The sequence below is a fragment of the Pleurodeles waltl genome, chromosome 6 (assembly GCF_031143425.1).
Source record: "Pleurodeles waltl isolate 20211129_DDA chromosome 6, aPleWal1.hap1.20221129, whole genome shotgun sequence".
Taxonomy (NCBI): domain Eukaryota; kingdom Metazoa; phylum Chordata; class Amphibia; order Caudata; family Salamandridae; genus Pleurodeles; species Pleurodeles waltl.
Genome location: NC_090445.1, coordinates 1,418,137,387 through 1,418,154,665, shown reverse-complemented (window position 1 = coordinate 1,418,154,665; position 17,279 = coordinate 1,418,137,387). Strand labels below are relative to the sequence as shown.

At 46.1% G+C, this 17,279-nt stretch overlaps 1 protein-coding gene across 5 annotated transcripts in view; it reads right to left on the bottom strand.

Annotated features, from left to right (window-relative positions):
* The window catches only part of AP5B1 (adaptor related protein complex 5 subunit beta 1), a 79,079-nt gene that overhangs the window by 42,030 nt on the left and 19,770 nt on the right, over nt 1-17,279 (bottom strand). For 2 of the 5 annotated variants that reach the window (XM_069240765.1, XM_069240762.1), the window contains 2 exons: nt 7,507-7,675; nt 6,450-6,535 (listed from right to left, as the gene is read on the bottom strand). The exons of 1 other annotated variant lie outside the window; for it this stretch is intronic. The gene's annotated coding sequence lies outside the window, so the exon portion shown is untranslated. The remainder of the gene's footprint in view (nt 1-6,449; nt 6,536-7,506; nt 7,676-17,279) is intronic. 2 more of the 5 variants (XM_069240763.1, XM_069240767.1) reach the window with 2 other exon arrangements.

Below are 17,279 nucleotides of genomic sequence, written 5' to 3'. Positions count from 1 at the left end.
AGGACCACAAACATATTTTAACACTGGGTACCCAGCCTTTGTTATGGAGCAGTTTTTATGGTACCGGATGGAGCTGCTGCCCTCAAAATGTCATCTCTCCCTTGGCTACGGGAAGGCCTTACGGATACTTGCCGATTATGTGGCTTCGGGAATACAGGCCTTGTCTGCTCTTGCGAATGATGCAGGGCGAAAGGAGACAGCTGTTAAAAGACCCCCTTAATCAAAAAGGTATACGAACGCGGAGGCAGGTGGTGCTGGCCTGCTTTGATCCAGGAGACTCTCAGCTGAACTCCCATTTTGTTACATTTTTCCTTAAGTAGCCTTAAAATACATCAAAGTATCTCACCATGCAGGTGTTGGCTACGACTTAAGTAAGATGCAAATGACATCTCACATGAGTTCAACCCTGCTGGGACCAGAGGCACACTAATCATATTCAGAACAGGCTCCACTGCTTAAGAGTGGCTGCCCATTCTTAACTTGTAGCTGTGGACCATACCTGTACAATTGGGCTGTTAGACGCTTTTAACTGTGGCACTATAACTTTTTTATTTTTTCATGCTTGATTTATGCATGAGGTCTGCTTGCCTATGCACAGGACTTCTAACCAAGACTAATTAACTTGACGAGGTTACTCATAGCCATTATAGAACTGGTACTATGGGGGTCATTACAACCCTGGCAGTCGGTGTTAAACCGGCGGTAAGACCGCCAACAGGCTGGCGGTCTTACTTTGGGGAATTATGACCATGGCGGTTACCGCCATGGTCATCCGCCGGTTTTCCGTTCCGCCCGCTGGGCTTGAGACCTGGGTCTCCAGCCCGGCGGCCGTCACTATACCGCCGGCGGTATTTGGACCCGGCTTACCGCCTTGGATTTCCAGCGGTTTAAACCACCATGAAATCCACGGCGGTAAGCACTATCAGTGCCAGGGAATTCCTTCCCTGGCACTGATAGGGGTCTCCCCCACCCACCCCACCCCGACTCCCTCCCCTACACCCCCCACCACCCCTGCCACCCCCCAAAGGTGGCAGGGCCCCCCTCCCCACCCCGACCCCCAACATCACATCACCCATACCCACACAACACGCACGCAGGCACCAGCTACACCCTTACACGCACACACACCGACATACATGCCAACATCCACACACAGTCAGACACGCACACCCACATTCAGACATACAGGCACACATCCATACAGACATACCCACAGACATACACGCACTCATTCCCATACACACAACACCCGCAAGCATACACACACACGCACACCCCCATGCACCCACACAACACCCCCCCAGCCCCCCCCCTAACGGACGATCAACTTACCTGTTCCGTCGATCCTCCGGGAGGGGACGGGAGCCATGGGGCAGCTGTGCCGACACCACACCGCCAACAGAACACCGCCACGGCGAATCACAGGACGTGATTCGCTGGGCGGTATTCTGTTGGCGTGGCGGTGGAGGTGGAGCAACCTCCACTTCCCCGCCTCCCGCCAGTATGGCTGTTGGCGGCTCACCGTCGGTAAAAGGACGGAGAGCTGCCAACGGTCATAATAGGCCGAGCGGAAAACCACCACCACTGGCGGTCTTCCACACGGCGGTATCTCGGCGGTCTTGAAAAAAGACTGCCGAGGTTGTAATGACCCCCTATGTGTTTTACGTCACTGTTTTTATTGGAACTGTTTTAAGTAACTAAACAGTTAATTCAAAAAAATCTGAAATCTGGGTCAACCTGCTCTTTTATTTTTTTGAACCATGAGTTTATTACTTGAACCAATAACAAGTGGACGAAAATAATTTTCATCAACTATAAGAGGAATGCAATGGAATCTGAGAAACTCCTGAAACTCTTGGTATGTGCCTGGACCCTTGAGAAATCTACCTTAAGACTTGAGCCTTATTTGATACTGGTATGCAGCATGAGGCTTGATTTCTTCTCACAATGTTCCGGTTAAGCTTGCTGCATCTTTTGTTAGCTGCACCAAGAGTTTGGCATAAGGTTGGGGACGTGCCTCCTTGCTCATGTGACTCAATTTCAGTTCAAGATACCATGCATTTTATGCTTTTTTTTGCAGATTTTATGTTTGTTGAGGAGCAAACTATATTGCCTCACTTTTAAAACATCCAAATTTTAGTGTCGCCAGACCTGTTTTATTGTTTTTACAATTTCTTAATTCTGAGCATGTTTCCTTCTCGGTGGCGGGTTTTGAGAGTTGCTGTCCAACTAAGGCTCACAATGAATTATCCTTAATTAGAAGGATTATGTTTACATTCTCACATATGACTAAGAGTTTTATTTATACGTGATGCTCTTTTGTCTTTTTTCTTTTAACATCATGTTGTGTGAATGATGTTTTATTGTAATGCACTGTGCTTTTGGTTGTACTTTTATGATTATTTTCTTATATATCGAATAAAAGGTTTATGATTGAGTAAATCAAATGTATAACCAACTTAAGACAACTGCTTTCAGAATATTCACAAATTAAGTTATTAAATGGCCCTAATAGAGAACCAGCTTATGCAAAAATGAAGTTAATAAGGAAATGTAATAAAATGATGGCTTGAATCAGGATACTGCATTGGTTACATCTGCAGCTCACTTGAAACGCAAGGACAGATTGAATTGGATAAACTTGCGGGCGATAGTGCCCTTTACAAATATACATACATTAAACGTGATTGCTGTTAAGATGTGCATTTTTCCCAGCACCCTTTAAATTTTTTTAAGCTTTTTTGGTTGCTACTGAAGTCATTCCTACATAATATAAAAAATTGGTAAGAGATTTTTTGTGGTGCGAGATGACAAAGGCTTCTTGGGATTCTCAATTTGTGGACTGCTATAGAGCATTTACATTAAAGTCCTTTCGTGTTTTTGTTTTGAAAGGGACAAAAACTGTTGCTCAGAGTGACATGCATAAATTAAATTCATTTATAGGACCTGAAAGAAAAGTTAACAGTAGTTCAGAAGTGGCTACTGTTAGTTTCACAGCGGCATTTTGTCAACAACTACTGATAGACAGACAACTGTTTATTTTTTTCATATTGTGTAATCCACCTCAACCATTAAACATGCAATAAACTCCCAGTTTGGAAAAATATTTGATCACAAGTGGATTACTTCAAAATAAGCTTTTTCCCACTGAGGTTAAGGCTTTCTTTAAATTTCTCAAATTCAAATATAAGGGAGAAGAATGCAAGGTATGTGACTAATTGAGAATTTTGCAGAGAACGATAATTCAAATGTCATCTGAAACAATTCTAATTTTAGCCAAAACAAGTTTTGTATTGAAAACGAATAGACTTTCTGTTTAGGAATGATAATAAACTTGCTTCCTAATAAGAGCCACAGGAATATGTTCATGGAACAATAACGGAGAGGTTGGCAGTTGAACTGACTGTAGGTATTTTAGATGGCATGTTGGCAAATATTTGCAGCCGTCTAGTAATTAGATATGAATTTACATTTCATCTAACAGCAACTGCATGCCTTATGCTGAATTTCAGATTCAAAATTCGATTTGCTTGTAAAAATCAGAAGGCCAGGACAGTCAAAAATTTGGGGGGAATCCCCGATAATTTCTATTGGTATAAAACTTTTAATATAGTTGGATTCTTGGATGCATAGTTCAGAGGTCACCTCTACTGGCATGGTTGATTAATTGTTTCTTTATTTTATTTATGAATATATAATCATGAAAGAGTAAAAAACCGTCATGAAATACTATCATAAAAAGCCGTATTCAACAAACAATCATATGATAAAAATACAGGGATCATAAAAATATATAAAATCACATGAGAAGGCCTTGTCAGTTAAGAATTCATAACGTTGTTCCAGTTTAAGGCACTTTTTAGAAAGGAACAGACTGTATTGGACACTGCATAGTAACCTAACATTTGCAAATAAAATAATGCAGGCCTATATTGACAAAAAACCCTTGATTTGAGAATAGGCAGCAAAAGCGGTCACCGAGGGGGCTCATAAAACTTACAGAAAAGAACCAGGTGAACCAAGTTCTGGTGGGAGCAACTACCACAAGGGGCAAAGCTTAATGGAAGTTGGGTCATACTGCCCGGTTGGGAAGCAAAGGCGAGAACGAATAGCGCCCAAGCGAAAGTTCTTAAGGATGGATCTCTCCCAAGTTGCTTCACCCAGGTAAGATATGGCACAGGGCAAGTAGAGGTTTTCAAAAGTGAAATAAGTGCTGGTCTCCCAATGTTCTCTCTTTTTTCTCTAGCAGGGGTAAATAACTGTTCTTTAACTTTTTTACCATAACCATTGGTAAGCAGACAGGGGGGCGGAAGAACAATTCCGGCAAACCCAAGAAATCAGCCACACTCTAAGCCATGGAATTTTGAGGTCATTATCACAACCCAAGCAATCCTCTATCACATCCCTGTTGAACGCTGTAAACTCCCCACAGAAATCCACAAGAGCAATGGAGCAATTGTGGCATGGTCCTCAACAAAACCCAGACCCAACTCATCATGCAAAAAGAAACTAGAAGACGCAGGTCCCAGATGTCTCCTACAAAACGGTTTCGCCTCCAGCTGAATAGTCACACAGTTACTATACCCACCTAATGCAGCACAGTATACCAACACTGTGTGGCACTTCATTTAGTACATTTGCAACAGTGGCAAGTTTGGTTTATTGCCCGCCGATGCAGCGAACCTGAAAAGTGCACTGCAGACTTGATCGAACCACTGACAGTAAGTCGCAAGGCAAGGGACCCAGGAATTTTGCTGGTCAAAGGTTACCCCTATATAGAGAAAGGTGGCAACCCTGGCGATTGTCTTCCCCTTGATGGTGATGGGTCTAGGTTTTCTGATCCGCTTCGAACGAGCCATGTAATGTGTTTTAATAATATTAGTATATAATTCCAAATTATCAATAAACTCGATGAATAGGTCAACCAGACACTTAAGTCCATTTGGTGCAGGGGAGGAGTACAGCATTGTCTGTACATAGAAGGGATGGCACTGGTGTCTATTTCACCATAGGCAAGTCTTTCCCTGTTTTTGCCACAAAGATGCTTAAACCATTGATGTATAATAAAAATGAAATGGGCGCTAAGGCACATCCTTGCCTAACCCCTCTGGGAAGGCTAAAGGAGCCTGCACATTCTCCACCCTAACCATATCTGACACATGCATTTACATCACTGTGAGGGGCCCGTAAAAAGTCCACCAAGGGCTGCGGCAGACTAAATTCAAATAAAATGCTCCACAATTTTGATCTATTTACCTGGCCAAACGTGCTGCTCAAGCCCACAAAAGACAGGCATATTGCTCCCTTCTTGGCTACCACATATTTCCCAATAATCAAGTTAAGGTTTAGGCATTGTTCCCTAGTGCCCCTCCCTTTCCTAAACCCAAACTGGGCAGAACAGGAGATATTATTAGTTTGTGCCCAGTCCTCAATATGGTGCAGGCTTACCAGACCTACAATTTTAACCACAAAATCAAGCAAAGAAATTGGTCTATAACATGCCGGATCCTGCCTGTTACCCTTTTTGAACACAGGAACAATCACTGCTGATTTCCATGAGCTAGGAATGTTAGATGCAGAAGTGGCAGTAAGTATATTGGTTAAAATATGTGCCCAAAGTACAGTGTCTGCTTTGTAAAGGTCCAAAGGGAGTCCATCTGGCCCAGTTGCCTTATTTGAAGGACTGGCCAAGATGGCAGAACAAACTTCCTCTAACTCAAAAAAAATAAAAATGAGATGGAGTTAAAGACACCCCCTCAGAACCAGGCGAGGCCCCACCCTTCTCTAAGGCGTATACCTTTGCAATGTACACCACCCACTGGGGTAATGGTCTGCAGATTTCTAGGAGTAGTGTCAAGTGCAACACGTAACTGAGTGTTAGCCACCCTGCATTCCTTGTCAAACCAACCTTTCTTTTGGGGGGGGGGGGGGGGGGGGGGGAGGTCTATGGAGCATGATGGTTTTTTATAGAAGTATTTCACAGATAGAAGGCCTCTAAAATGACACCAGGGGAGGATCCCAGGTCCAACAAGGTCTCCGTAATCAGAGATAAGTTAGCATTAACAAGCATCTCCAATAAGGTGGGAATCGAAACACAGCACCAACTGATTTGAAGACCCTGCTCTTTAGAGACAAAGTCCACAAGCCCTTGAAAGGGGTCAGAGCGACTGCCACCCGATACAGCCAACCTCATCTTAATAGGGTTATGGTCACTATAGGAGGTTTCATGGACCTTACCAAGACTAACAATACAATCTAGGGACCTGGAGACAAATACATAGTCAATGACCAGGCTTTTACCCCATCCTAAAAAGGTTGGCCTTTGTTCAGAATGACTCCTCCCACCCCCCAGCCCCCTTGCCCACCCCAGATTTATAATAACTTAGACTTTGTGCCTGGAGCATTCCAACAAAGAAACCTTGTAGAGTTGTCATCTGGATAGGTCTTACCTCACTTGTTATAGGAAATCTGATGATACTGACAGGGGGAAGACTAGGAGACGAGGCAGCTCGGAGTCAATCACTGTTATCCACGCCTGTCAGAGAAAGAAACCTATTAAATGTAGGGATTGAAGGTCCACGTATTTGCCCTACCATATTATGTGGCTATAGATGCCTATGGAGAAAACCCAATGAACGGATGATTATAAAGACATCCATAAGATGATGCCGATTTATACTGGTAACCAGATGCCTCGTTATGCTGGGTGCTTGACAATTAATTACAATGCAGTCACCGTTGGAGTTCTTAACACTGGAACAAACCCACCCAACCCCTATTACAAAAGGAATGTTGTTGTATTCACGGATATTAAAGTTAGAATTAGCACCAACCACTGGCAGACTATTTTTCAGAGCTGCAGTATTCTCCTTGAGTGGGAAAGTATAATGTGGAACCCGTGTCATAATAGACACATAGGGACCGCATTCCGGCGGCAAGTTAAGGCGGGGCAACTAATTACCATGTACGGAAGGCTCCCCTGGTCTCCGCACCCCCTTTACTTGCTCCTAACCACCTCCCCCCCGATTAATTGGCTTGTCCCCTGCGGCAGAATTTAATTAGAAAGAGAAGTTTACCCATTGCCAACAGGAAGAGGGGACTGGGGAATCAGAACCTCAGTGTGGGGCAGTAATGCCAACTGGGAGACTTTTAGTAGAACAGGCCCGACTGATGGATTCAAGAGCTCCCGAAGGCCCTAACTGGACTAATGCAGTTGGATGTGCTATAGTGGCACTGGGTGGCGTTTTGACTAAGTCAAAATGTTGGCTTCTAAGTTGCCCAACCTTTCCACTAGAGGTGCAATAATCTGGGCAAGTACAGCTCTGAATTGGTCCAAAATCAGGTCCCAATCTAAAGTTGGCATTTCTCGCAGAGATGCAGAATCCGGTTGGGCAACGGGTGGCGTGTGCATGTTGCAGGTACAAACTGCAGGACTAGAAGAGCAAGTTACTTACCTTCGGTAACACTTTTTCTGGTGGATACATTAGCTACCTGTGGATTCCTCACCTAATGAATTCTCCCCATGCATAGCATTCGACGGAAACTTCTCTCCAGCTCTGCACCTCGGCGAGGACGTCACAATTGCCCGACTCCACGTGGCTCCGCCTGACGTCATCGGGGCAATAAGAGGCCCTCGGCGGTGTGCTGACGTCAGTTTACGCCATTTTTGACGTGCCTTTGAGACGAATAGATAAACATTGTTATTCCAAACACTTCGTAACTGTATCCAATAAACCTTTATGGAAAAAGCAACCTCCAATAATAGAAACAGTACCAATGTACATTCCTAAACGTTCTACATCATTATGAACAAAAATCAGAACTTGCAAAATAAACAGGAAATACAATATATATATATATATATATATATATATATATATATATATATATATATATATATATATATATAAAAATATAAATGTATAACCCCATAATACAAAAAGAATAAAATACAGAAATGCACACCCAAGGAAATCTTGGCACGACCAGATGGGGAGGCGGGAGGGACCGTGAGGAATCCACAGGTAGCTAGTGTATCCACCAGAAAAAGCGTTACCGAAGGTAAGTAACTTGCTCTTCTGATGGATACAACTACCTGTGGATTCCTCACCTAATGAATAGAGTCCCAAAGCAGTACCACCTCGGAGGAGGGTGTCCGTCTGGTCATACCAAGAACTCCTGCAGCACAGACCGCACAAAATGGCCATCCCTCCTCACTTCTGCATCCAAGCAATAATGCTTTACAAAGGTGTGGAGGGAAGACCAAGTCGCGGCCTTACAAATGCCACTGGAACACCACTAGCCAGGGCCGATGTGGTCGACTTGGCCCTGGTGGCATGGGCTCTGATCCCTTCAGGAGGATCCTTCTTCGCCAATGAATAACATATCTTAATACAAAGAACGACCCACCTGGATAGCGTTCGTTTCTGGACGGCCTTCCCCTTCCTCTTCCCCACGGATCCAATAAAGAGTTGGTCATCCACGCGGAACTCTCTCGTCCTGTCTATATAAAAGCTGAGAGCCCTCCCAGGGTCCAGTCAATGGAGTCTCTCCTCCTCCTTAGATGGATGCGGAGGAGGGTAGAATGTCGAGAGAGTGATGGATTGTCCCAAATGAAACGGAGTCACTACCTTGGGGAGGAAAGCCGCCCTTGTCCTCATAACCACTTTTGTCCTTATGAAAGGTTGTAAAAGGTGGGTGAATAGAAAGCACCTGAAGCTCACTCACACGTCTAGCTGACGTGATGGCCGTCAGAAACACAGTCTTTAGAACCAAATACCTTAAAGGACAAGCATGAAGTGGCTCAAAAGGAGAGCCCATCAAAAAGGTTAACACCAGATTTAAATCCCACTGGGGCATGATAAACGGAATGGCAGGAAACCTATTGGTAAGCCCCTTCAAAAACCTTAACACTAAAGGGGATTTGAACAAAGAGGGTTGATCAGGAAGACATAATTAGGCCAAAAGAGCCAAAAGATAGCCTTTGACAGTGGCCACAGCGCAACCTCGCCGTGCCAATGACAAAGCAAACATCAATATATCTGTCCGCTTAGACAGACTTGGTGGAGTGTCGCCGAGCCAATAAAATAACTTCCACCACATCCGATGGGAGAGAAAAAGCACTCAGGTTGCCCAGTTGAATCTCCAGGCATGAATGTGCAGGCTCTGGAGGTGGGGGTGTAGAACCTGCCCCTGCGACTGCGAGAGGAGGTCTGCCCTGTGAGGAGACGGAGCGGAGGGCACAGTGAGAGTTGGAGTAGGTCTGCGTACCACACCCTTAGCAGCCAATCCGGAGCTATCGGAATGACTCAGGCCCGGTCTTGGCGAATCTTCCTCAAAACCCAAGGAATCAAGGGTATGGGGGGAAACGCGTAAAGCAACTGGTCACTCCAGAACATCTGAAACGCGTCCCCCAACGCTCCCTGCATTGGATACTGAAGGCTGCAGAACAACGGGCAGTGCAAATTCTCCCGAGTGGCAAATAGGTCTATCCGGGGAAAACCCCACATCCGAAAGATGTAAAGAACCAGATCCGGATGAAGACGCCACTCGTGATCGTCTGAGAATAACCGACTGAGACTGTCCGCACGCACGTTTTGAACCCCGGCCAAATGGTTTGCTTTTATGCAAAGCCGATGGTCCTGTGCCCAGGACCAGAGCCGCAGAGCCTCTCTGCAGAGAAGGTACGACCCTACTCCTCCCTGCTTGTTGATGTACCACATTGCGGACGTGTTGTCCGTCAGGACTTGAACCGACTGACCGCGAAGGGAAGGGAGGAAGGCCTTGAGGGCCAAACGAATCACCCGCAGTTCCAGCAGATTGATATGAAACATCTGCTCCACTGGAGACCAACGACCCTTGATCTCCAGGTCCCCCAGATGAGCTCCCCACCCCAAAGTGGAGGCATCCGTTATCACTGTGGTCACTGGAGGAGGCAGCGAAAACGGATTTCCTTGAGACAGGTTGCTGCCCGCAGCCCACCATTGTAGATCCGCAGCAGTGTCTCTGGAAATCTTTATCAACTCCTCGAGATCCCCTTTGTGTTGAAACCCCTGCCTGCAGAAGCACCACTGAAAAGCCCTCATGTGCCAGCGTGCATGAGTGACCAACAGAATGCATGAAGCAAACAAACCATGCAACTGAAGTACCCTGAGGACCGGAACAACCGCTCCTTCTTGAAATATCGGAATCAACGCCTGAATGTCCTGAAACCGCTGTGGCGGAGGAAAGGCCTGATTCAATATAGTGTCCAGTACTGCCCCTATGAACAGGAGGCGTTGAAAGGGCTCCAGGTGAGACTTGGGCACACTTATGGAAAAGCCCAGACTGAACAACAACTGGGTTGCCAGTTGCAGGTGATGCAGCACAAGCTCCGGAGACTTGGCTTTGATCAACCAATTGTCCAGGTAAGGGAATACTGCTATCCCTTTCCTTCTGAGGTCTGCTGCAACAACCACCATCACCTTCATGAAGACCCGAGGTGCGGAAGTAAGACCAAAAGGAAGGACCACAAACTGGTAGTGCTGCGACCCTACCACAAAACAGAGATACTTCCTGTGTGATTTGAGAATGGGAATATGGAAATAAGCATCCTGCAAGTCAACCGACACCATCCAATCCTCCTTGTTCAACGCCATAAGTACCTGTGCTAGAGTCAGCATTTTGAATTTCTCCTGCTTGAGGAACCAATTCAAAATCCTCAGGTCCAAGATAGGCCTCAGACGACCATCCTTTTTGGGGATCAGAAAGTACCTTGAATAACATCCCTGACCCCACTCCTGCTCGGGAACCAACTCTACTGCACCTTTTGACAATAGGGACAGAACCTCCTGTTCTAGCAACAGGAGATGATCTTCTGAACAAAAGGAAGGACGGGGAGGGAAGGGAGGAGGAATCTCCCGAAAGGGAAGGGCATAGCCTTTCCTTACCACACTGATGACCCAGGAATCGGATGTAATGGACTCCCACATGGGAAGAAAAAGAGATAACCTTCCCTCTACCGGAGAGGCATGGGATGCGATGGCTAGAGGACTAGAGGACTAGAGGACTAGGGCTGCTTTCCCTGTTGCATCCCTCCTGAGGAAGAGGAAGGGTGCTGCTGCTGGGTGGCCCCTCAAGTGCAGACCCTACCCCGCCCCCTAAATGATCTATAAGGGAGGCTCGAAGACTGCTGTCCTGCCTGCTGCGATCTCCCACGAAAGGAAGCCCCTCGTCCAAAAACTTGCAGCCGCCTAAAGGACCTAAAGGGGGGTCGAAACAGCCTGCAGGTCCAAGAATTTAGCAGTGGCCCTATATCCTTAAAGCGCTCTAGCGCAGAGTCAGCTTTAGAGCCGAACAATTTAGCCCCATCAAAAGGCAAGTCCAAGAGCGTGGCCTGAACATCTTATGAAAATCCAGATGTGCGCAACCAAGCATGGCGCCTGGTAGCAATAGAGGTCCCCATGGCTCTAGCAACAGAGTCCGTGGTATCCAGCCCTGACTGTATGACTTGCGTAGCCGCTGCCTGGGCATCCGAGAGTAGACCATGCAAGTCTTGGGGCATGTCCGGTAACGCTGTCTTTGCTGCATCCATTATTGTGTGAATGTATCTGCCAAGGATGCCATTAGCAGATTTCAATGCCATGCTACACGAGGAGAAAACCTTCTTGGGCGACTGTTCCATACGCTTGGAATCCCGGTCAGATGGTACTCCAGGAAAGGAGCCGACTGTGACGAACAGGATGCCTGTACGACCAGACTCTCTGGAGACGGATGCTTAGATAGAAATTCGGGGTCTCCAGGTGCAGACCTCTACCGTCTGGCCACCGACCTGCTCACAGCTCACGAAGTAACAGGTTTCTTCCACACCTCTTCTATTGGCTCCACGAGAGCATCATTGAATGGCAACAGAGGATCTGCAATGGCCGTGGCAGGGTGAAGTACCTTCGTCAGGATGTTGGTTTTAACTTGCGCCGTAGGCAGAGGAAGTTCCAGGAAAACCGCACCCTTCCTCAAGGATCTGCCGCTGGTACTCCCTCTCCTCCAACAACCTGAGGGCCTTCCTCCTGGACCGCAATTTGGCCTCCAACCCCGGCGTCGACATGGAGTGCAACGATGTCGGCGAATGGCGCTGAGAAGGCGTCATTACAGGATCTCCGGATCCTCCCGATACCATAGATGGATCCATTGGTGCCGTGGATATACGACCTGCACCCGTCTATGCCATACGGCTTCGAGGCTCCATCTCAATGGATAATGGCATCGAAGGCCTCTCCCTCAACGTCGATGGCTGCACCGGACAGAACGGCATAAACGGCGTCAGCCTGTATGGAGCCGGAACGTCTAAGTTGAATGCCAGAGGACCAGTGGGGCCAGCCGGCACACCACAACCCGGAGCCATGTACTGGAAAATAGTAAACATGGCATTTAGAAATGCCGCCAGATCCGTACCCGGAGCTGGGAATGCAGGATGGCCCTGAGGAGCCGGAGCAGGCGAGGGCTCAAATCCTGCGCACCTGGATGTGCTGGAGAAGCTTGTTGACTCTGATGCTCCACAACCTCAAAGACTGACGGCACCGGGGATGACTGCGGAGTCAATGGTTGAGGAGACACCGTCGGGCTGACCTCCCAGGACTTACGGCGTCGGGTCGACAGAGACCTCGACTCTGACCAGCTTCTGGATTGACGCCTGGAATCACAATGACGCCGCTTCTTGTGACTTGACTTCCCCGATGATGATCTATGGTGCAGTTTTCTCTCCTTCTTAGCCTTGGCTAAGAACAACTTAGCCTCACGTTCCTTCAAGGCTTCCGGGTTCATTTTTTGGCATGAACCTGGACGTCGTGGTCCGAACTCAGGCACCCGACCTCCACATTCTCTGCAGGGCTTGAAGCCTGACTTCTTCGGGGCCGACATGTCGACAAAAAACACGAAGTATCCCTTCCGAACAGCAAACGATACAGGTAGCTGGAAAAGTAACCGTTATCGAAGGCACAGAAAAAAAGGAACTGACATCAGCACGCCGGCGAGGGCCTCTTATTGCCCTGATGACGTCAGGCGGAGCTGCGTGGAGTCAGGCAATTGTGATGTCCTCGCCGACGTGCAGAGCTGGAGAGAAGTTTCCGTCGAATGCTACGCATGGGGAGAATTCATTAGGTGAGGAATCCACAGGTAGTTGTATCCATCAGAATTAGTGACGCACTTAAGCTAGCATTTCCTTTGGACTACAGGAGCACAGATGATGCTAGTAGATGTATCCCGCACTACATTCTCTGCCTTTCCAAGAGGCTCCTCCTGATCAGACACCGTAGCCAAAAGTAAGGACTCAGTTACTGTCTCAGGACAAGGTGTATATGCTGTCTAATTGAGGAAGAAAGAGATAGTCCTTCACCAATGTCTCCGGCATACATGGACAGCCACAGCTCTGCCAGGTCAATGTCCTTACTTATGACCCCAACCACTCAAGCTAGGAAGGAGTCTAATCTGGTACCTTGGCAAGACTTGCTGGCAGTGTCCTTATCCCCTTGTAACTTGCACTTACCCATGTTGGATCATGGGTGTCCTTAGCCAATTAAAATAATAGGGGAAAGGAAGGGCACCCACCCCAGAAAAAGTAAATACGCTACACCAAAGTCCATAGGAAAAGAGATCTCACTGTACGTAAACCAAGGTGCTTGAATTCAGGGAGACAAACCAAAGAGAAGTGGGGCCCAGCCCAGGCACTTCCATGTGATGACGGGTGTAGACAGGCCCGGTCTTCGCCTAGGTATGCGCCCGGGTGCGTCCTGCTCGCGGTAAGTGTCTTGCACTTTATCAGCACGTCGTGGCATATCCTTCCACCACAAGGTATACAAGGGGACAAAGACCAACCCAAGCAAGGGCGCAGGATGTCTCCACTGGTGCGAGCAAGATAAATACAGCGACCCACCTGGTTCTCGCGTCCTGCTCATGGGAAGTCTCTTGCACTTTATCAGTGCGTCATGGCCCCCTCCCACCCCCACAAGGTGTATTGGGGGACAAAATCCCACCCCACCTAGGGCACAGGATGTCTCCACTTTTGTGGGAAAGATAAATGCAGCAATCCGCTTGGTTCTCGTGTCTGGCATGGTTTAAGGCAGTAGGAGTTTAAAATTATCAAGTGTTGAAGAAAAATGTCCGGTGCAAAATTTCATGACAGTGAATAGAGTTATTTTTATGGGCTGGGAAGCGTGATCGCAGCCAATCTTGATGACCGTGTTACTTGCCTAATTTGTTTAATCCAGATATGAAAAAACATGTTTTTCCTTGAAAAGAACAAGGAAATATTCATACAAATATGTAATTTCATTAATTAATTTGAGAAGGTGGTAAAACTTAGGTTTACAAGTAATTTAATGTTAACTTTTTTTTTTTTTTTTGTCTACCTTTATGGTGTTACTCGGATATTCAAAAGGAAACCTCCAAGATTATGAACGTCTTATTTTTTATTTTGCTCCGTTATATGAGAAATAACAATTCCTATCAGCAGAGAATGCAGAGGCTTATGTAAGGGTGTTTTTTCTACAGAGCTCTTTGTAGCTGTAAGGTCACTCCCCTCAACTTGATCTACAAGTAATATGCATATATACATAAGAAAAATACTTACTTTTTTAATTAAGAGCTATTATGGTGTTGCTTTTAGGAGTGGCATTTTTGGTATGCTTCTGGAGCAACCATTGTACACCCCTATACATTGCCAACCTTCACTTCATGTTCAATGCCACAAGCACTTTCCTGGTTTTATTTGGTCATATTGAGTGACCTTGATGTAATATACAACAGTCGAGCTGCTGTAAACCCTCAAAGCACTAGGTGCTCAGTGTATGAGTTATTACCAATGTGCATATACTGCTAGATTTGAAATCCATTCTTTTATGGTGCCTGCTTAGTTTGTACTAGGCTTCTATCATGAACTGTGGTAGATCAGTGGAAAAATGCACTTAATTCATTCAGACTGCTTACCAGCAACAAAATAATCAAACTGTATCCCAAGATGGTTTGAACTACATTAATTTACATAGCTTTTCATGAATAAAGCTGTAATTAACTTTGTATTCTCTTATGATAACAGCTCACATATGTTTAACTGAAATAATTACTCATGTAAGCGTTTTCAAAAAATTAGTTTTTAAGTCAAAGTGTACCAGACAGCGCAGGTGTCTGGCTTGATAACAACATCTTGGAGAGATTTAGAAAGCTTCTCTGTGAAGCTGTTCTGCCCGTTGCTTACCATTGGCTTTGTGGTTTGTAAATCACCTTTGCTTGTTTTCTATTTGCTGGCTCTACTTATTTTAGGCTGTCCAGTTTGAGTTTGTCCCTTCTGTTGCCCAAATCCTATTTACTATATTCCTCCACCAGTACTGGATTTCTGTAAACAGGCCTTTAAAGCTAGTTCTTGTCACATTTGCTGTGCTGTCAAAGACAGAGGTCAAATGTCAGGCTCCCTCTTCCAGGGAGCTTGGTGTTTACTTTTCTTTCTCTGACTTCAAAGTGAGAGGGTTTATGCAACAGTCAAAATGGCTACCCAGCGTGTACTGAGAAAGGCTATTCAATGTTATTTTGTTCTAGCACACAAACAAAATGTAAATGCTTGTCAATGAACTGTGCAGATATTTCAGAATATATCAGAATTAGAAATGCACAAATGAAGCACATTTTTGGTAATTCTGAAGTGTGTTGGAAACAAATATTTTAATAAGATCAAAACAAATCAAAACAGTAGGTGATGACTTTTCCACACATTGTCGTTAATGTGCTGTATACTTTTATAAGTAAAACTGTATTTATGTGCATATGTAATGGTCACTTCAACTAAAGCTGTGTTGTCTGTAATGGCAGAGCACTACCACCCTATGCATACTCCCGTTTACCCTGCTCCACTCTACTCTGTGTACTCCCCACTGTGTCACTGCACTGTACTCTGCACCAATCCACTCTACGCCATTCTATGCCAACGCACTCTACCCGCACTACTCTACTATGCACCACTGCATTCTTTGCTACCCCACTTTGCGCCACTCCATGCTACTCTGCAACACCGTAATCTATGCCACTGCACTCTACGCCAATGCACTATACTCTGTACCACTCCACGGCAGTGCAGTTTATGTCAATCCACTCTAAGTCACTCTTATCTACTCTGCACTCTACACCACTCTATGCCTCTGTATTCTATGGAGCACTACTCCACTCTACTCAAATGATCCACTTTTCGTCACTGTACTCAGCGCCCCTCCACTCAGCGCTAATCCACTCAAAATAAATGCACTCAAAACCAATGCACTCTAGGGCACTGCACTCTGCCAATCTATTCTGCACCACTGCACTCAACACCACAAAACTCAACAACACTTTATGCCACTGCACTCTACGCCATTCTATTCTACTCTGCACCACTGTACTCTACGCCACTCTACTCTGTACCACTGCCTTCCATGCCAATGCACTCTACACCACTGTACTATACACCACTGCATTCTATGCCACTCTTCTCTTCACAACTGCCCTCTATCCGCACCACTATATTCTTTGCCACTCTACTGCACTCTGTGCCAATGCACTGTAAGCCACTACACTCTAAATCGCACCACTCCATGCCAATCCACTCTAAGCTACTCTGCATCACTGCACTCCACAACACTATGCTCTTCCACTCTACACCACTGTAATCTACCATGCACCACTCCCCGCCACTGCACTCAATACTAGTTTAGTCAAAAGCAATACAATATGCCACTCTACACCATTTCACTTTGTCACTTTTCTATGCACCACTCTATGCCACTGTACTCTACACCAATCTACTCTACACTACTGATCTCTACAACATTCTACCATGCAACACACTACTCTGCAACCTTGCAGTTACCACAATGGACCTCTACACCACTATACTTTGCACTATTTTATTCTGCACCACTGTACTCGCCACTCGATTTCAATGCACTCTATGCCACGACACACTATGACACTGCACTTCATGCCTCTCTATTCTACACCACTCTACTCTACGCTAGTGCACTCTTCCTAACTTAACTATGCACCACTCCACTCTACACCACGGCAGTCTAGGCCAATCCAGTCGACTCTGCACCACTCCACGCCACTCAATGCCACTGCTCTCTATGCCACTATAACTCCACTCTGAAACACTCTAAGCCACTTTACACTAGGCCACTGCACACTATGCCACTCTATTCTACTCTGCATTACTGTACTCTACGCTTCTACTCCATACCACAGCACGTTACACCACTACATGCGACACCACTCTACACCATTTC